At 37.4% G+C, this 21,625-nt stretch overlaps 1 long non-coding RNA gene across 1 annotated transcript; it reads left to right on the top strand.

Annotated features, from left to right (window-relative positions):
• Positions 1-18,321: 18,321 nt before the first annotated feature.
• On the top strand, positions 18,322-21,415 carry LOC144216629 (uncharacterized). The gene is made up of 2 exons (XR_013330703.1): positions 18,322-18,416; positions 21,208-21,415. It is a non-coding gene; the product is annotated as an uncharacterized LOC144216629 (long non-coding RNA).
• Positions 21,416-21,625: the final 210 nt, after the last annotated feature.

Here is a 21,625-nt window from a genome sequence, read left to right as displayed (position 1 = left end):
TTACAGCTGAGATGCATCTGTGTTGTTACATTTATAGATAATTTATTCCTTTTTATTACTGAGGAGACTTACATTATACGGATATTCAACAATCTGTTTATCATTTTCTTATTGATGGACATTTGCTTTATATGTTTTCCCAAGTGATTGTATCTATTGTTTCATATCTTCCCCAAGACTTAATTTGGTCAGTCTTCTTAGAATCAGCCATTTTATTGGATAGGTAATAGTATCTCATTGTGGTTTTAATTTGGATTTTCCTGGTAACTAATGAGGTTGAGTATCTCTTCCTATGCTTTTCCATATATATTCTCTGGCGAAGTGTCTCTTCAAATCTTTTTTTTTCTTTTTTCTTTGCTTTATTTTTTGTTTTCTTATTAAGTTGAAAATGCTTCATGTATATTCCTGATCAAAAGAGCCAGATTACAGAAAAAAATATAACTTCCTGGGTTCACAACAATGGGCCCTGCTAGCTTAAATTACTTAACTATTAGCTTATCTCTTATATTAAATTGCATGGTCCTTGAGTGCAGAAATTGCTCAGCTTGAAAAACAAAAAAAGAGGTTAGGACCTGGAACCAGCACAAGAGACATTTGTTAAATAAATGAAAAACATTAACAACTAACATTAAGAACAAAATATGCACAAAGCATTATGCTAAATATATTGTACAAAATAATCTAGTTATTTCTCACAACAACCCTGTGAAGGAGCTCCTCTGTTTCCATTTTGTACATGTGGAAAGTGAGGCTCAGAGAGAGATAAAAATAAGTTCCTAAGCTTTCCCTTCTATTAAAAGATAAATTTGATCCCAGGAATCTGACTCCAAAACATGATTATCCACTAAACAAAACTTATTCTGCACTAAGTGACTCACTTTTCTCAAGGATCATGAGCATCTCAGTTGAATGGTCTTCCTTTCTACCATACTGCCTGCTCATCATTTGTTACGAGTATTTAGTAGCCTCAGTTAGAGTAAGCTCTTTGTTTTCCTGCTTAAAAATGAACCTAGTGAGAAAAACAAACACTCATGAGAATACCTACCTACAAGCTACTTATACAAGGCTTAACAAATTGCCTTTCTTTGGTGAACCAGATTTCACAAGATAGATTGCTATGCTTTTCATTAGTATGAATTAAAACTTTTGTTTAGAAGCTATTGTCTCTTTTTGTTTTTAATTGGATGATTCTCACAGAGACTTAAAAGGCCAAATCCTCTAAACACTTCTGTTCTGAATCCTGTGGAAATTGGGTAATGTCCACCATCACACTGTCTTGCAGTGGATGTAAATGTCACAGCAAGGCCTTACTGAGTCCAGGGGTTGTGACTGGGTGGAGGGCCTGGATCTGAACTTGTCTCAGCACAAGACTTCACAGGAGTGAAAAAGCAGTAAGCCTGCTGGGGAAGATGGCTTTGCGGAATCTGACTGCTACCTAAAGGGAGTGAATGTAAATTGCCACGTTACCAAAGTAATTGAGGTTGTCTGACGGGAAGAGTATTGTACACAGCCACAGCACTGCTTTGTTCCTTTGGAAGTAACTTTGGAAAAAATGTGCATCTCGAAAGATAAAAAGAAACATGAGAAGGAGAGGTGAAGAACCAGCAGGATCCACAAAAAATTTTAAAGCCAACTGAGTTTAAATGTGTCGGATGGAATACGAATTAGATAAATGTCCTATTGTTCTATAGCAAATTCTAATAAAAAACATTATTTACTTTTCATGGTGAATTTTTGAGGCAGTATGCATTCTCATTACCTAGTAAATTGTGTAAAAATAAGACAAATTCAAATGCATGAAAGTAGTCTGTTGGCAATGTTGCTCCATTTCCTCATTTATTTTATTTGCTCACACATTCCTCTGTCCTGACAACGTTGACGAATTAAGATATGTATGGTTTCGCTTGTAGACTTATGAAGGCCATTTTAGTTAAAGCTTGGTTTTAAACATCCATCAACTGATAAACGGGTAAAGAAGCTGTGGTTTATACATACAATGCAACATTAGTTGGCAACGAGAAAGAATGAAATCCCGCCATTTGCAGCAATGTGGATGGAACTGGAGGGTATTATGCACAGTGAAATAAGTCAGTCAGAGAAAGACAGATACAATATGTTTCCACTCATATGTGGAACTTGAGAAACTTAATAGAAGACTGTGGGAGAAGGGAAGGGGAAAAATAGTTACAAACAGAGAGGGAGGCAAACCAGAAGAGACTCTTCAATATAGAGAACAAACTGAGGATTGTTGGGGGTGGGGTGGCAGGGGAGAAGGAAAATGGGTGATGTGCATTGAGGAGGGCATTTGTTGGGATGAGCACTGGGTGTTGTATGTACGCGATGATCCACAGAAATCTACCCCGAAACCAAGAGCACACTATATATACTGTATGTTAGCCAATTTGACAATATATTATATTAAAGAAAAATTATAAAATAAATAAATACATAAAAGATTGGGAATGAAATATTGGTTTTGCTTGTCGACTTATGAAGGCTATTTTACATACATAAAAGTCATGGAATGAGATATTGACCTGAAGCAGCTATAAATAGCTATTTACCGCTGGGTAAATAGACTTTTCCTTACNAACAAACTGAGGATTGTTGGGGGTGGGGTGGCAGGGGAGAAGGAAAATGGGTGATGTGCATTGAGGAGGGCACTTGTTGGGATGAGCACTGGGTGTTGTATGTAAGCGATGATCCACAGGAATCTACCCCGAAACCAAGAGCACACTATATATACTGTATGTTAGCCAATTTGACAATATATTATATTAAAGAAAAATTATAAAATAAATAAATACATAAAAGATTGGGAATGAAATATTGGTTTTGCTTGTCGACTTATGAAGGCCATTTTACATACATAAAAGTCATGGAATGAAATATTGACCTGAAGCAGCTATAAATAGCTATTTACCGCTGGGTAAATAGACTTTTCCTTACAGTCAATTATAATCTTTTACTTTCCATTGAAAGATCTTACATCTGCCTGTACCCTTAGGGCCTAGTGCAGTGTCACGCACCAGTAGGTGTTCTGGTCATGTGCATCATTGCTGTGGGGTGATTGTGGGGGTAACCATACACTAATCTACAGTCTTTGTTGACATTTAGGTGTTGATCCCACAAGTAATGATTACATGGGGCTAATGAAATTAGCTTGTTAAGGAAAATATTAGTCCTGATACTTGTTGAAGAGGGCAAGGTGGGCTTTATTTAAGGTGGGGAATATTGCTGTAGGTAAAGGCAATGGGGTCTTGCAGTGGGGGAGAGATTAAGTTCAACTTCCAATATAGCATGGGCAAGTGGGACCTGATAGCCAAGGAGCAGGGTAGAGGGTCAGTGGATGGAAAATTAGTGAGAGGAAACATCAGGCTAAGAAGAGCTTCTGGCTAAATCCATGTAACAAGATGCTTGCTGAAATCAGGCCTGGGTGATCAGGCATGACAGGGGGAAGATGGGGAAGGATAAGGAGTCTGTTTAGGTATCAAGGGTGATCAAATAGGGAGGCTGGGGATTCTCATTAAACTGACTTAGCAGAACTCTTGCTAAAATTGAACAATGCAGAGATAAACACCAAGGTACAAAAGTCAAGGCCTGTTTGTAAAAAACCTCAAGAGAGCCTGAGTAGAGTTTGGTCAATAAAAGAATCTTTATATTATTTATTCATTTTACCCATGTTGAATATTGACGGGAAAAATATAGATATTTAAAAATTATCAACTAAAAAACTTCTGTAATAAGGCATATATTTCTTCAGTTTGGGGAATATTCATAGCATAATGAGACTATGCTATAATATTTAGATTACAGCCACATGATGAATTTTAAATTCCAGAAAATAATAGAATCTACATAGGCATTTCATTCATATGGGCATACAAAGTATGAAGTAATTAATTAAAAAGCTTTTTTCTGGAAATGGAATGCTTTTCTGGAAGGAGCCAGAAGCTAGGTTATAAAAATAAAGAAAATAAAAAGATAGCACTCTAAATACAGAGTGAATAAAATTTTTAAATTTTAAGCAGGAAACAGGGCTTATACTGAAAATATTTCTTACCACACAAATTATTTAAAGTTCCCTAGACTTAACAACTTCATCATCCCTTCTTTAATATATTTAATCATGGAGCGGGTATTGACGCTTTCCTCAAAAATATCTCAGATTAGTCATTTCCTCTTCATACTCAGTGCCACTCAAAGTTTAGGGTTTTGTCACCACAGAAGCCTAATTAATAAAATGTCCTTCAGTGTGGTCTCCCTGCTTCAAGCTACCACTTAAAACAAAACAAAACAAAATGCAAGAAGAGTTCTTTGGACTTCTGCCATCCGGTTAAGTTTTAAAAAATTACTTACCCACCCATAAAGTTTCTGTCATTATAAGTAAAAAGTCTATAATGGTTCCTGTTGCCTTTAAAGATTGGAATGAAGGTGCATGAGAACTGGAGCTACATAGCCTATCATACTTTAAAACCCACTTCTCCGCCACAGGAATTTTTAATAAACCACCTGGATTGTGGTTTATTGAGTTAGAACGATCTTTCTTCCTCTCTTTCCAAAACAGATACGATGTGCTTTTAAGGAAAATCTTTTTCATAAAGACTTCACAGCCCAACATTCACACAACAACCTTTTTTTTTCTTTCCAGTTTCCACATTTATGTGATTGTATTCAAGGCATCATAATATGACTACAAACAACTTGCTCATTTAACAGTTCTCAGTGTAAGAAAGACAGGGACTTCTATACATGTCAGCTTCTCAAAATTTATTGGGCCAGGTGGGGTTGAGTTTGAATGATACCTACAAACAAACAGACCAAGACAAAGCAGAGGAGGAATTTATTTTTTTGGTTTGTCCTCAATAAAATTTAGGTATTTTCTTTTCTTTTTTTTTTTAATGTTTTATTTATTTCTGAGAGAGAGAAAGTGTGAACAAGGGAGGGTCAGAGAGAGAGGGAGACACAGAATCTGAAACAGGCTCCAGGCTCTGAGCTGGCTGTCAGCACAGAGCCCAATGCGGAACTCAAACCCATGAACTGTGAGATCATAACCTGAGCAGAAATCAGACGCTCAATTGACTGAGTCACCCAGGTGCCCCGAAATTTAGGTATTTTCTATTAGTTACCACAATCTTGAGTGAGACTATTTGAATAAAATGGTCAAATCCAAAAAGAAAAAAAAAAAAAGATAAAATCTTCATTATAAGTTTTGAGATGTAGTTAAAAGAATTTTCTGTTTTATAAGAAAAGAAAAAGCAGGATATTTTGGGGTGCCTGGTTAGCTCAGTCAGCTAAGTATCTGACTCTTGGTTTTGGCTCGTGTCATGATCTTGCAGTTTGTAAGTTCGAGCCCCATTATCTGAGGCACTGATAGTGCAGAACCCGATTGGGGCTCTCTCTCTCTCTGTCTCTGCTCCCCACCTCTCTCAAAATAAATAAATAAACTTAAGAACATTTTTTAAAAAGCAGAATATTTTATTGTGAATTTCACAAAAGACAAGGTAAAAAGTTCATTCTGCTTATTGATATTTTTATTCTTTAGACAATTTCTCTTTCTAAATACCCAAAGGCATAGATATCTCCTAAGTCATGAAGGTAGAAGGAAGGGAGATCTAAGGAATCCATACCATTGCTAGTTCTTGAGCTATTTTCTCATTTCTTATATCAAAGAGACAAAACATTATTTTAAAAATATTTGTTAGAAATACATGCATACCTCATTTTATTGCATTGCACTTTATTGCATTTTGTAGATAATGTGTTTTTTACAGGTTGAGGTTTGTGTCAACCTTGCATAGAGTAAGTCTACTGGCACCATTTTTCCAACAGTATTTGTTCACTTTGTGTCTCTGTACATTTCTACATGCCTCTTTAAATTACATTTTCGTAACTGTCACAATATTTCAAACTTTTTATTACTATTACCATTTGTTGTGCTGATCTATGATCAGCACTCTTTGACATTACTATTGTAATTGTTTTGGGGTGCCATGAACCACACCCATATAAGATGGCAAACTTAATAGGTAAATGTGTTTGTTCTGAATGCTGCACCAACCGGCCATTCACCTGTCTCTCTTTCTCTCCTGGAGACTCCATATTCCTGGAGAAAAAACAGTATTGAATTTAGGCTAGTTGATAACCCTACTATAGTCTCCAAGTGTTCAAATGAAAGGGTCACACGTCTCTCACTTTAATCAAAAGCTAGAAATGATTAAGCTTAGTGAGGAAGGCATGTTGAAAGCCAAGACAGGCTGAAAGCTAGGCCTCTTGACAGACAGCTCACCAAGTCGTGAATGCAAAAAGGAAAAATTCTTGGAAGAAATTAAAAGTGCTAATCCAGTGAACATGAATGATAAGAAAGCAAACTAGTCATTTTGGTGATATGGAGAAAGTTTTAGTAGCCTAGACAGAAGATCAAACCAGCCACAATGTTCCCTAAGCAGCAGCCTAATCTGGAGGAAGACGACCCTAGCTCTCTTCTTTCTAAGAAGGCTTTCTGAGAGAGGTGAGGGAGAAAAGTTTAAACTAACAGAGCTTGGTTCAAGAGGTTTAAAGAAAGAAGCCATCTTCATACCATAAAAGTTCAAGGTGAAGCAGCGAGTACTGATATAGAAGGCACAACAGGTTATCCAGAAAACTAGCTAAGATAATTAATGAAGATGGCTTACACTAAACAACAGATTTGCAATGTAGATGAAACAGCCTTGTATTGATAGAAGGTGCCATCTAGGACTCTCAGAGTTATAAAGGGAGAAGTCAGTGCTTGGCTCAAAGCTTCAAAGGACAGGGTGATTCTCCTGTTAGGGTCTAATACAGCTGGTGAATTTAAGTTGAAGCCAATGCTCATTTACCATTCTGAAAATCCTAGAATTATGAACATAATTAAGAATTATGCCAACTCTATTCGGCTTGTGCTCTCTAAATGGAACAACAAAGCCTGGATGATAGTACATCTGCTTACAATTTGGTTTACTGAGTATTTTAAGCCCACATTGGAGATGTCCTGCTCAGAAAAAAAAAAATGCTTTCAAAATTACTGCTCATTGATAATGCACCTCATCACCCAAGAACTCTAGTGGAGATAGACAGTAAGATTAATGTTATTTTCATGTCTGCTAACACAACATCAATATCCATTCTGCAGCCCATGGATCAGGAAGTCATTTCAACTTTCAAGTCTTTTTGTTTAGGGAGTACATTTTGGAAGGCTATAGCTGCCTTAGGTAGTGGTTCCTCTGATACATCTGGGAAAAGTAAATTGAAAACCTTCCAGAAAGGACTCATCGTTCCAGAGGAAACTAAGAACTTCATGATTCATGGGAAGATGTCAAAATATCAACACGAACAGAAGTCTGGAAGAGGTTGATTCTAACCCTCAGAGACGATTTAGGGGATTCGAGACTTCAGTGGAGGACATAACTGAAGATGTGGTAGAAACAGCAAGGGAAGGAAAGTTAGAAGTGGAGCCTGAAGATGGGACTGAATGGCTGCAATCTCATGATCAAACTTCCATAGACGAGAAATTGCTCCTTACAGATGAGTAAACAAAGTGGTTTCTTGAGATGGAATCTACTCCTGGTGCAGACGCTGTGAAGATTGCTGAAGTGACAACAGAGGATTTAGAATATGACATCAACCTATTTGATAAAGCAGCAACAGGGTTTGAGAGGATTGACTCCAATTGTGAAAGAAGTTTTACTGTGAGTAAAATGCTGTCAAACAGCATCCCATGTTACAGAGAAATTGTCCATGAAAGGAAGAATCAATTGACGCAGCAAATTTCACTGTTGTCTTATTTTAAGAAATTGCCACAGCCACCCTGCCTTCAGCAGCCACCTCCCTTGTCAGTCAGCAGCTGTCAACATGGAGGCAAGGTCCTCCACCAGCAAAAAGATTATGACTCGCTGAAAGTTCAGATGGCGGTTGATATTTTTTAGCAATAAAGTATTTTTTAATTAAGATACATACATTGCTTTTAAAGACATGGTACTATAGCACACCTAATAGACTACGGTATAGCATAAACATAACTTTTATATGCATTGGGAACCCAAACACTATTTTGACTTGTTTAATTGCAGTATTTGCTTTATTGTGGTGATCCAGAACCAAACCAGCAAAATCTCCAAGGTGTGCCTGTACTCTGATTAATGTAAGGAGGTTCTGCAATATAGTAATGAAATAGAATAAGAGAGATGTGACCTCTAGTCTTCATGGGTTGGTTATGAATCCAGTAGATATTAGTGACTATGGATTTAGTTCAGCTGCAGAGCCATTTACAATCAATAATCCCTAAATAGTATTTCCCCACTTACTTCCTAACACAATTATCAATAAGTCTGACCACTACATGTGAAATTTCCAGAACTTTTTGTGTCTTTTCTTATATGTGATAGATATTTTGGTATCACTAAGTACTGGGAAAAGTATGAAAGAAAGTACCCAAAAACCACTCAAAAATAAAAGAAATTAAGAGGAAGCAGAGGCTATCCAGGAAGCAGAAGGAAACTTCAAATAACCATTCTTTAAAAAGAAAATATACAGAAAATAGACACAAAAAGGCATGAATAAGAGAGTTTAGTTTTTAAACATTAAAAATTTTCCCAGTATTTTTGTTTACAAATTCAATGAGAATGTTGGATGATAAAACTGAAAAAAAAAAAGTTCCAGAAAATAAAATAAAAGAATGAACAAAGGGGCAGCATAGAAATTATATATCCATAATGTATATATTAATAAATATATTTAATTTAAATTTCATATTATTAACTAAACATAATTCTTTTTTGTTTCTCCTTTTGTGTGCTCACGTGTGTCCAAACTATAGAAGTTCAATATCCAAACCACAAGCGGTCCAGATAAAGAAAATAGGAAAAATGATCAAAAGGAACACGATAATATCAAGTAACTAGAAAAAAATGGAACTGAAGGATATGTGTGTCTAAAGTGAAAAAAAACTCTGCCCAAGTGCCTAGAACAGTAAATAAAATAAAACTAAGACATGTGACTACAGGATTTTGTAATTCCAGTAATAATAAGTTCCTTAAGGCTTTCTGAAACTCAGAATCTCATTTGAATTAAAGATAAATTTGCAAGCTATAAGAGAATGAAGTAATGTTTTATAAATTATGAATGAAATCATTTTTAAAAATTTTTTATATTTATTTACATTTGAGAGACACAGTAAGAGAGAGAGAGAAAATGTGTGAGCAGAGGAGGGGCAGTGGGAGAGAAAGACAGAATGTGAAGCAGGCCCCAGGCTCTGAACTGTCAGCACAGAGCCCACCAAGGGTCTCGAACCCACAAGCAGTGAGATCATGACCTAAGCTGAAGTCAGATGCTTAGACTGAGCCACCTAGGCACCCTTGAATGGAATCATTTTAAACATAGAATTCTATATCCAGCAAATCTGTTGATCAGATGTACATGCACAGCAAGTACTTTATGATGTGTTTCCCGTGTATCTTGAGGTAGGTGGGATAATAAATCCCTTAAAGATGTGCACATCTTAATACCTGGAACCTGTGAATGGTACTTTACATGGCAAAAGGAAATTAAGGTTATAGATAAAATATGTTTACTAATCAGCTAATCTTAAAATATGGAAATTATCCAGATGTGTCTAATGTAATCACAATGGTCCTTAAAAAATGAAAAGGTGGGCAGAAGAGGGTATGCATCAATGCAGTGTGAGAAGGACTCAACCCACCACTGCTGGCATTGAAGATGGAGGGGGTCACAAGCCAAGAACCGTACCAGCCTCTAGAAACTAGAACAGACAAAAGGGTTCACCCTTAAACCTTTAGGAAAGAATGCAGCCCTGTGCACACCTTGGACTTTAGCCCAATGTGATCTGAGTTGGTCAGACCTGTAATCTACATAACTGCAAGGTAATAATGTAATAAGACACTTTTAACAGAGCTATTATTTTGTGTGCCAAGATTTAAATAAAACTAAGCAAATCAGATAATGAAGCCATTATTAACTTCAAAAAAAAAAAAGCAAAAAGATGTGAAAGAAAGGACATGTAACAATAGTACATAACTTGAATAGAATCTACATGGCCATAATAATAATGAAAATGTTGTGAATAGATTTTTTCTAACAAGTATGGCACATCTATTATAGGAGAATTAAGGGAGAAGAAAGGGGAGACAATGTAAATGCTAAAGACTTCATTCCCTAGGAGGAAGTCAGTTGATGATATCTAAAATTTATGAATCAAGACACAGCAATACACATGTATTATTTGGAGAAACAAGTTAAAAAGTTACTTCGTGGCAGGGGGATGCAATTAGTAGACAGTGATTTTTTGTTATAACTTTTTAACACATTTTAACCTGTTAAACTATGTGCTTGTATTTATTGATTTAAAAAAATGAATTAAAAGGAGAAATTTGGGGCGTCTGGATGGCTGAGTCGGTTAAGCTTCTGGCTCTTGATTTCGGCTCAGGTCATGATCTCACAGTTGGTGGGTTCAGTGCTGACAGCATGGAGCCTGCTTGGGATTCTCTCTCTCCTCTCTCTCTGACTCCTTCTCCCCCCCACTCCCCACCTATCCCTTCTCTCTCAAAATAAATGAATAATATTTTTTTTAAAAAAAGAGAAAATTTATGGCAAGGAGTATGCTATAATATTAACACATTATCTATGAAAGACAACATTATAAGGAAAATTATGGGGAGCATCTGCTATCAGCTGGCCACATCCTCATTCCCTGCTTTTGTTGTCCCCATTGCACTTAGCCACAAGTGACACTGTAAACATTCTGCTTACCTATGTGTTAGTTGGTTTCCCAGCTTATCAGAATGTAACACCCATGGGGCACCTGGATGGCTCAGTTGGTTAAGCATCTGACTTCGGCTCAGGTCATGATCTTACAGTTTGTGGGTTCGAGCCCCGCATCGGGCTGTATGCTGACGGCTTGGAGCCTGGAGCCTGCTTTGGATTCTGTGCCTCCCTCTCTCTCCTCCTCCTCCCCTGCTAGCTCTCTGTTTCTCTCTCCCTCTCAAAAACAAACAAACATTAAAAAAAAAAAAAGAATGTAACACCCATGAGGAAGGCGATAGTATCTATTTTCATCACCTCTGTATCCCCAGAACCTAAAACAATGCTTGCTGGAAGAAATTCAGTACACAGAAATAAAGACATGAAATTTTTAGGACTTTGCAAGAATAAATGGACATTTATTACTTTAAATTCAGAAAAAGAGAGTAATTTCCATTTTAAAAAGAAAGAACAAAATGCTGTCTGGGAAAAAGGCAAGTGAAGTGGATTGAAGTGGTTTTGTCTTCTGCTCTGAGAGATCAGAGGAGTCAGAGCCAAGGACAGGGAGCTGGAAGACTGCAGGCCAGCCGGAGAGAGGCCGGGAGTTGAGCTATCGGAGGGTCAAGGAACCGAGATCAGAGTCTCGCTTTCAATTCCCACTTATCTAATTCAGTATAGGGTGAATGGAGCTGATGACATGATGGGCAAAGAGGAGACGCATGCCTGACTTTTTTCCCGTTAGCTATGCAAACTTAAGTCGATTAGTGAATGCTGTGTAAAGCATTTTTTTTCCTAGTCTCTAGTTCAGGAATGCACAAGTTAATTGATTGACTATCTCTGTTCATAGACTGACATCAGTGAAAACACTACTCACAGTTAACTTAAAACATCTAGTCCCCTGTCATTCTTACCTTCCCTCCTTTAGCTTCAACTGTTTGCTATCTCTGCTTGACTGTCTGTTTTCCCAGATTTACTCCACAGATTTATACACAGCGAGTGTCCCGACTCACCTTAAAGCATTTTTTTTCAGTTGTTAGAATCCTTGTAAAGAACATCCATTGCTCCCCAAACACCAGAATTGTTTCAGTTTAAAGAACAACGTGATTCAGCTTCAGAGGCTGTCATTTATCCTGCTGTGCCCCAGTTCTCTCGCGCTGTGTAATCTCAAGAACTTTAGTGAAAAACTCAATCTGTGCTTCCCACCACCAGCCCTATTTAGCTACCTTGGTTGGAACTTCTACTTGTTTTTACGTGTCATCTAACTGAGTTTTCAATTTCATCCTACTACCATCCATGATATTTCTTTTCCCCATCATGAAAGAAAAATTGGTGGAAATAAGGGTGTTGTGTTTCTCTCACCCAACTATAATGGAAGCATTACCTCTAGTGCATCATTCGATAGCTTATTTGTCGTTATGTGAATATTGTTCATGCTTAGGCTAAAGTTCTTTGCCATAAATGCCAAACATAGTTCATATTAGCTTACTTTTGTATTTTTACTGGACTCTTTTCAAAACCTAGTTTCTTAAAGAAGCTTAGCCTCATGTAGTTCTAAAGCTTTAATGCATATTTTTAAATGCTTGAAACAATTGAAAGATTGATAACTCACTTACTAGGTTATCCCGTCATCCTTCCGCCCCTAATCTCTTGATAACCTTGCCTCTCAAACATGTGGTTGCACTGAATCATTAATAAAATAATATTAGAAAACTTCACTGCAGTCATAAAAAAGGAGACTGACTCCAAGAAAACAATTGTAATGTCTAAGCACAAAGCCATAATCTTGTTAAAGCCATCATTGAAGGAAGCTATTACCAAATTAGTATTTCTGGCTTAATTAAAATATTAATTTTATTCATTATAACATGGAAATTGTGTACATAATAAAGATGAGGTGACAGACTTTATTTATTTTAAGTTTATTTATTTATTTTGAGGGAGAGAGAGAGTGCACACACATGCACACAAGTAGAGGAGGGGCAGAGAGTGGGAGAGAGAGCATCCTAAGCAGGCTGCACATTGTCATTGCAGAGCCGGACACAAAGGCTCCAGCTCATGAATCATGAGATCGTGGCCTGAACCAAAACTGAGTTGGATGCTTAACCTACTGAACCACCCAGTCGCCCCTTTGATATTTCTAATAGTTTATATACACTAAATAAAAAAAAAAATAGCAGTTTGGGATGGCCAAACAGCTTCCTACTGGGAGTTCCTTTGTTGATGCACAAAGGCTGTGCTATTTATGTATATACAATTCAGAATCACCAATAAAAATAATGGTTCATCCAGATGCCACTAAATCTCCTTCGTGGGAACACACGATTATCTTGTGTGACTTGAAAATTTTGGCAATGTACCCTAAGTTCTCTTCATGTCAATTTCCTTATAATCCTCAACAGACTTAATGAGACTGGAAGAAGAGCTCAGAGAACTTGTCAAAGTAGATGGGGAAAAAAGGTGAGAAAAGAAGGTGAAGGAACAAAAGTAGGTGACCATCGCTGGTCCCAGGAAAGAGGCCAAAGATCCAGAAATTCTTGACATTAACCTTAGGGCTTGCTGGCTAACTGAAGGGCAGATTAAGGCTATGTTAGCCAATCAAGTCAAGTCAACACCGGGTAGTTCCAGAACAAGGCTGAGAGGTCCTGGGATAAGAAAAGGTTGTGAGGAATGGGGTGGGTATTAGAAAATGGGGCCAGAGAGAAGGAGATACCTCAGCAAGGTAATGAAACTGTAATTCTGGATCTAGAAAGGTGTTTGTGCATGATACGACTATGACATCCATGTTTGTAATCTCCATAACCATGAAACATTTCAGATGAAAAGAAGCCCAGAGCTTTACAGATTTCTATAATTAGTTTCAATGTGTACAGAGAAGGATACATGGAGTGATTTTTGAAGGGATAGCATATACTTTTTAAATACTATATATTCTAAAGGTGGATTTCCAGAATGTTCTTACCTCTATGAAGATGAAGCAGGGGAAAATTGTGTGGCTCCTAAACTCTTGGCTTTGATGATTTGGAAACATGTTTTCCTGTTGGGGCACAGAGAAAGAATACAGTAATTTTAAAATCAGTTTTCACATGGTATATCTGTGGACATTCCGTAAATTCTCATTATAGAACTTTGTTTTTACTGGCAACTGACATTTTGCATCCTGAGTTATTTCTTTAAAATGTTAGAAACATTAATATCTTTTACTTGTATTGCACCTGGCATCCACAAGCATCCTTCTCTTTGAAATGTTACCAGTGGCATAAGAGATCAAACATTTCCACCTTCACCCTGGTGCAGGCACAATCCAATATCCAACATCTGACCCTGTCTGTCACAGAGATAGACACTATGACCAAGGAAATAGTGCCTTGAAGTTCCCAGGGTACCATAGCCACACTTTCCTGCAACTCTGAGCATGCTTCTCTGCAATCCTGTCACAATATTAAACATTTCTTTAGATGACCTTTGTCAATAATCTGACAAGATACTCCTAACCTCAGGAATATGGTGAAGGGGGAAGAGGTCCTGAACTCTGGTTTGCAGCAGAAGCTCAAATTCCAAGAACATCCCACATAATCCCCACCACCTAGTTTGGAAAATTTACAAAATAAAATGTTTATAGTATTAAAAATTACCTTATTAGATGTATACATCCATCAAAACAGTGGAAATGTTTATGAGGAATTATTATATATTTTGATTGTGGTCCTTATTTAAAAAATAATAGGCAAACCTCCTTCAGATAGTTAAGAAAACAAAAACTTACAGAGTCAAGACCCTCTGGAATCAAAATTAAATGTGTATTTGGAATTATTGGCAGAGAATGATATGCAAAAATAAATGTGCATATAGCAAAGGAAACAGTCAACAAAACTAAAAGGCAACCTATGGAATGAGAAAAGATATTTGCAAATGACATATCAGATAAACTGCTAGTATCCAAAATCTATAAAAAAACTTATCAAATGCAACACACAGAAAATAAATAATCCAGTTACAAAATGGGCAGAAGACACGAAAAGACATTTTTCCAAAGAAGACATCCAGATAGCTAATAGACACATAAAAGGTACTCAACATCACACATCATCAGGGAAATTTAAAATAAAACCCCAATGAGATACCATTTCACACCTGTCAGAAAGGCTACAATTAAGAAATCAGGAAACAGCAGGTATTGCAAGGATACGGTAAAAGGGGAATCCTCTTACACTGTTGGTGGGAATGCAATCTGGTACAGCTACTTTGGAAAACAGTATGGAGGTTCCCCAAAAGGTAAAAAATAGAACTACCCTCCAACCAAGTACTACCCACAGTACCCAAGTTATGGAAGGAGCCCAAATGCATACCAACTGATGATTGGATAAAGGAGTTGTGGTATATGTATACAATGGAATATTACTCAGCCATCAAAAAAGAATGAAAGCTGGCCATTTGCTAAGATGTGGATGGAACGAGAATGTATCGAGCTAAGCAAAATAAATCAGTGTGAGAAAAACAAATACCATATGTTTTTACTCATATGTGGAATTTAAGAAACAAAACAGAGGAACATGGGGGAAGGGAAGGAAAAATAAAATAAGATGAAAACAGAGAGAGAGAGAGAAACCATAAGAGACTCTTAATTATAGAGAACAAACTGCAGGTTACTGGAAAGGAGGTGAAAGAGGGATGGGCTAAATTGGGTGACAGGCATTAAAGAGGGCACTTGTTGGGATGAGCACTGGGTGCTGTATGTACATGATGAACCACTATATTCTATTCCTGAAAGCAATGCTACAATATATATTAACTAACTTGAATTTAAATAAAAACTTGGAAGAAAAAAATGTGCATAAACAACTCATCGAAGACAGAAGAAATATCTAAAGTACTACATTCCTCTGTGAAAAAGCTGAGGTGGTGGTTAAGTGTGATTTTTTTCTGAAATGTGATCTTTTTCCTGGGTTGCAGTATCATGAGCAAGCCCCAAAGTTGATATGTCCCATATTCTAGGTTGAATTGTTGTAAGCAGTTGATTGGGGTCTACCTCCCTACTGAGAGGTGTCAAACCAACCCAGTCACCTCCACTCTCTCTGTGCAGTTCAGTAGTTTTTAATGGAATGTCTCATTTTGATAGATTTATGAGAATTGAGTTGTTCTAATGGGTAGGACATTAGGGACATTTCTTGACATTCAGGGACAAGGACCAGGGATGCTACAGCATGTATGATAGTACATAGGATGGCTCTACACCTAACAAAGAATCATTCCTGCATCCAGACCAGCTTTCTAATGTTCCACTTTAAATGGATGTCCATTTAAATGTCCATTGCAGTTTAGTTGAAATAATAAAAAAATACAAGTCATGTGAAAATTGCTTAACTTCAGGGGCACCTGAGTGGCTCAGTCGGTTAAGTGTCCGACTTCAGTTCAGGTCATGATCTCACAGTTCGTAGGTTCAAGCCCCGCATTGGGCTCTGTGCTGACAGCTAGCTCAGAGCCTAGAGCCTGTTTCAGATTCTGTATCTCCCTCACTCTGACCCTCCCTTGCTCATGCTGTCACTCTCTGACTCTCAAAAATAAAATTTAAAAATTAATAAAAAAAGAAAATTCCCTAACTTCAGAGAAGGTTATTATAGATAGGGAATCTTCAATGGAATAAAGACGTTGTTTCCCAATTATAAAAATTTTACTTACACAGAGAGTTCTGTTCACTTAGATCATTTCTAACTACACTCAGCTTATTTGTTTTTTTAAAAAAATTTAATGTTTATTTTTGAGACACACAGAGAGAGAAACAGAATGTGAGTGGGGAAGGGACAGAGAGAGAGAGGGAGACATAGAATCTAAAGCCGTCTTAAGGCTCTGAGCTATCAGCACAGAGCCAGTCATGGGGCTCAAACCCACACATTGTGAGATCATGACCCTAGACAAAGTCAGACACTCAGCTAAATGAGTCACCCAGGCACCCCCTGACTACACTCAATTTAAAAGGTTTTTATTGTATAGATTAAGTAGGTTGAGATTCATGATGTGCAATGATCTCATTAATCTTATTTAAGCATAATTATTAAAAAAACTTTGTGATGAAAAATATATATATTCAAATTATTTATTTGTTTGGGGGTGCACATGCTTTTCAACTCTGCTCTGAAATTTTCAGTCTTGCAAAGAAACAGTAAGGCTGAGCTTAAAGGCTGGCAGGAAAGTAGCCCACTCTCCCACTGTTTGACAAGGAAGGGATATCTTACAAGACAAGAAGACAAGGTTGCATGGCTTATAGCTTTTTTGCTAGCACCACACTCAAGAAAGCCACCTTGTCAGGCTAGGAAATCCAAGCAACAAGACAGAGCATGGAGGACCCACTTTGGTGAATGCTGAGGGAATCTGGGGGAGAGAGTTCTGAGCTGTCTGCAAAGAACCTTCACAGGAACCCTGGGAGAAAAATCAAAGCTGATGGTGAATTAGTTCTGCCACAAAAGACCAATCCTAATTGACAATGACAAAAAACAAATTAAATGATATCTGCCAAACCTAAGAGGAGAATGAAAGAAAAAGAGAAAGAAGCTGATGGCTGATGGTTGGGACTATTGCTTCCATAGCAGGTCCTAGAGACCCTACTCACCAGCACACTGCAAGCATGGGCATCCAGGAAGGTCACCCAGGACAGCCATTTCCAAGCTGATCTCCCTTCTGTCCCCAAATATAACATAATGTAATCTTTTATGAAACAGACTGTACAGCAAGTGAGTGATGCAAAAGAAAATGTGATCTTTATTAAACTAGAAGGAAAACAATCATTAGTACCACAGTGTCCTATTACAAGCATCATTTAAACCATTTTTCAATCTTGGTATAAGTTGCCAGAATCTTCCTTTCAAAATGAAGACATGATTCCTTCAGCTCTTGGTGTTTTCCCTTGGAGATAAGGAGAGAAGGCAAAGAGGAGAATTTGACAACTTTTACATCACACACTGACACTCATCATAAAACTAATAAATTTCTGCTAATTTTATTTGAATTTTGTTGAAGTCATCAATTATTTTAGATTTAAATAAAATCAGAAGCTGAGTAGAACTATCATATGGCAGTTAGATGTGAGCTAACCACAAAGGAATGGCTTATGTTATATCATGTACACTATGCTTTAGAATCTAAGTATCTTGACCTTTCAAATAAACCAAGGCAAATTTCTGCCCGTATGTTCAATTTTATAAATTATTTTGCAGAGGTATTTAATGCTTATTTAACCTATTAAATAGATTCCATCATATACGTACAAGGCAAAGGCCTAAAAATTCCTGTGCTGAACTTCAGTTACTATTTGAGAGTCACAGACTCATCATTTGAGTGCTTCTGAGCACTGCATATGCATGGTGTGGTAGTTTTAAAACATGTCCACAAATTCTTTGATACTCTTCTTTTTAAGAAGTTGAGGCTAATTTCCCCCCTGGACTTCTCATTTTTAGTGAGTGGAATATAGTTGAAGGAATTGTTTGTGACTTTAGAGAGTAGATCATAAAAAGCACTATGACCTCATGTTCCCCTTAGATGCTGGGTCTAGAGCAAGTTGGCTGCCATGTTATGAGGAGAAGCCCATGTGGCAAGGAATTTGGCTTCCTACCGAAAGCCAGTTAGGAACTGAGGACTTCTGCAATAGACAAGTGAGTGAGGCATTTTGGAAATGCATCTTCCATCTACAACCAAGCTTCATATAACTATATCTCTTCATGTAACTGTAACTAAGTCTGACAACAACAAAATGAGACATTCTAAGCCAGAACCACGCAGCTAAACCACTCCCAGATTTCTGGCCCCCCCCAAATCTGCCTAACTTTAAATATTCGTGGAACAGAAAACTAAGAATTCAATACTTGAAGTGATTATTTTGTTTTAGCTCTTACTCATAATCCATTCACTTATTCAGTCTTCAATATGCATATTGCCATGTCTGCCCTGACCCTTCCAGTTTGTTCCCAGATCATGAAGGGCACAACTGACAAACAGCTATGTTCAAGATGGAGGCAGATGAGAGGCAGAAGTGGGGGTAAATCTCAAGTGAGAGAGTTCAAGGGAGATGCAAACAGGAACATGGGTGTGTACCGTGTGTTATTTCTTGATCAAACCGTGTGAAATTGCTGCTTTTGTAGGTCAAAGCTGGTTGTAAATTGGCAACTTCATCTGATATAATATATACTGGCCAAGATCCAGTATCAGGGCAGTAAAATAATCTATAATTACATGAATGATTGCTAAGCACATGTAAGTAGGCTAATTTAAAATGTTAGAAACTTAAGATGAAATATGGACAATTTAAATTCACAACTGAGGTCATAAACAGCAGAACCAAAGCTATAGAAAGACAGTTCAGTGACTGAGAGAAAAATTTCCTTGTTCTTCTAGAATATAGAAATTAAAAAAAAAAAAGATTAGAATTAAAATAGATATGTGGAATAGAAAGTGGAGATCTATCATACACATCACTGTAGATTTTTTTCAAAGGGGAAGTAGATTCAAGTCCAGCCCCCAGATTTCTTATTAGACATAGTCTTCCCAGGAGCTGGTATGGAAATAAGGCCACTACTTCTTGGGAAAAGATCCATCCAGCCATTACCATGTATGTTTTCTTCCATTGTCAACTTACAGAATGTTTTTCCAAAATCACAACTGATCACATTAGGTGGGCTCTGGGGCCGCTTGTGGCTGCCCAGTAAAGGAAGGTCTGGGGAGAGTAGTCTTGGACAGTACACTCTAGACGTTGAGGTCAATATATTTTTCTTTTCCCTCTGATGTGTGTGTTCTGGATTTTTTTTTCCTTGCTTTTGGGATGGTGAGATGCAAGAACTTGGAGAAGACAGAGGAGGCCACTGACTTGCTTGGGGTCCTACCCTGTCATAGGGAAAAAATTTAATTCCTTGAAGGACTAGAACTACATAGGAATTAGGAGCCTAAATTTAAGACAATAGTAGAGTGTTTCTTTGCCAATATTGTTCCCCATGAACACTCCATCTCTCCTTCATGAAGTTTATAAGGGTGTAGTCATTGTTTATTTAAGATCCTGGTTCCATTAAGGATTATTTCTCTCTTAGTTAATACCTATCATTATCTTTTTACATACTATTTAAATATAGAATGAATAAAGTAGACCATACTGCCATATGAACAGGGCTTGATATTAGATTGGTAAATGTTCATTCAAGAGACCAAAGCTCTCTGGAAATAGGGCAGACTTTTCAGAGACTTTTCATTAAACTGGTAGATCAAATTCTGTAAGTATGGAGTTTGGGGCTTTTGAATTTGTGATTACTTCATTTTGTTTTCCCTCCAACTTTGTTTGAGAAGAAATCACATTCATTAGGTAGCAAGGGTTTTCTTCTTCTTTATCTGCTCATTTGGAAATTCATACATTCTACAACTTCTTCCCTCTGGACCTCTGATACGCACAGCCACCAGCAGGGATTATTTCATATCCACCAATGACCCTAAATTGGGAAATAAGACAGAATATTTTCTCAGGTGTCCCTCATCCAAGCCTCACAGATCACAAGTGATGGCTCTTTTGCTCTTATAAATTCCATAGATCAGGGCTTATCAAATATTTAAACCAGCCAATCAGAGAACTTAAGAAGGTATACATCAGAGAAATGATGAATAACCTGCATTGTCTGGAAAGAAAGTATGACTATGATGTTCTGTTTGGCTCCCCAAGAGGCTTAGAAATTGGTGAATTAATACGGGAAGGAATCTGAATCAAAACAAAGAGGAAAAATCCTAAGGGAGCCCAGTCTAGTGCTATCAACTTCTGCTTGACACTGACTCCCTTCCCCTAAAAATGTGGAACAGAAAGCTTATTATTATATCCATTTTATAAGTAAAAGGAGTGAATCTTAGAGTAACTTGTGTAATGTCAAACATGTAGTATCAGAGTTGGTATTGTTAACAAGGCCAGTATACTTTTTTCTATAGCCTGAACACTTCCCCATTAAAATGCAATGTGATATGTGTTGGGATTCAGGTAAGCTTAGGAGATTATGGTTTTGAGTAGATTGAGGAGGTTAAGTTATGAAATAGCTACCAAGGTCAGTGGCCTATAAATTAATTAAACACTCAAAACACATTTGTGCTTCCTAGAGTAGTGATTGCCTCAGACATACTAGCTAGAAGTGGTATTTGTAATTAAAATAGCCTTCGTGGTACGTAATTTAGCAAAGAAAATCATGCAATTAAGAGATTCTTAATTCCCAGTTTTAGCGAGTTACACAGAGATGCAGACTTCTGATGCAGCGTTTCCATCCACGAGTTACAGGAAATGAAGGAGGAGGAAATGCAGTACAGGAGGACACAGCATAAACTCTCATGCATGGGGAAAAAAGTGCCTTTTGGATAAATAAAGTATCTGGCCTGTATATACACTTTAAGTTTTGTTCGATTTTTTTTTTAATCAAATGCTCCCAGATCCAGCAGGAAATTGTAGAAGGGACGATGCAAGCCCAGCTGCTGCCTCTGGGGAGCAACGACTGATGTCGCCTGCAGCTGAGAAACCTCCTAGCTGATAGGTCAAGATCACAAATGGATAAATTCTGTCCTGATCCCACTCCCACAGGATTTCAATTCATTGAGCTCTTAGTTCGTTACTGACCCAAATAAAATGTGCAAGACTCTCTTCTTATTTTTTTCCTTTGCTTTCTATTCCCCTGTCCTTCTTTGGTTTCTGTGAATCATGTATTCACAGTGAAGCTGGATGATATGAAATTCACAAACCCCGACATGTAATTCTTTCGTTCCACAACAACCTAATACATAAAGGTTTACTTCATCTTCCTATTGGGGTCACCCATCTGGCTATCCCGGAGAGAGAAAAGCAGTTTGAACA

This window comes from Crocuta crocuta, unplaced genomic scaffold (genome assembly GCF_008692635.1).
Source record: "Crocuta crocuta isolate KB4526 unplaced genomic scaffold, BGI_CrCroc_1.0 scaffold48, whole genome shotgun sequence".
NCBI lineage: Eukaryota > Metazoa > Chordata > Mammalia > Carnivora > Hyaenidae > Crocuta > Crocuta crocuta.
The sequence above is the reverse complement of the archived record's forward strand: the minus strand, read 5'-3'. Positions and strand labels throughout refer to the sequence as shown.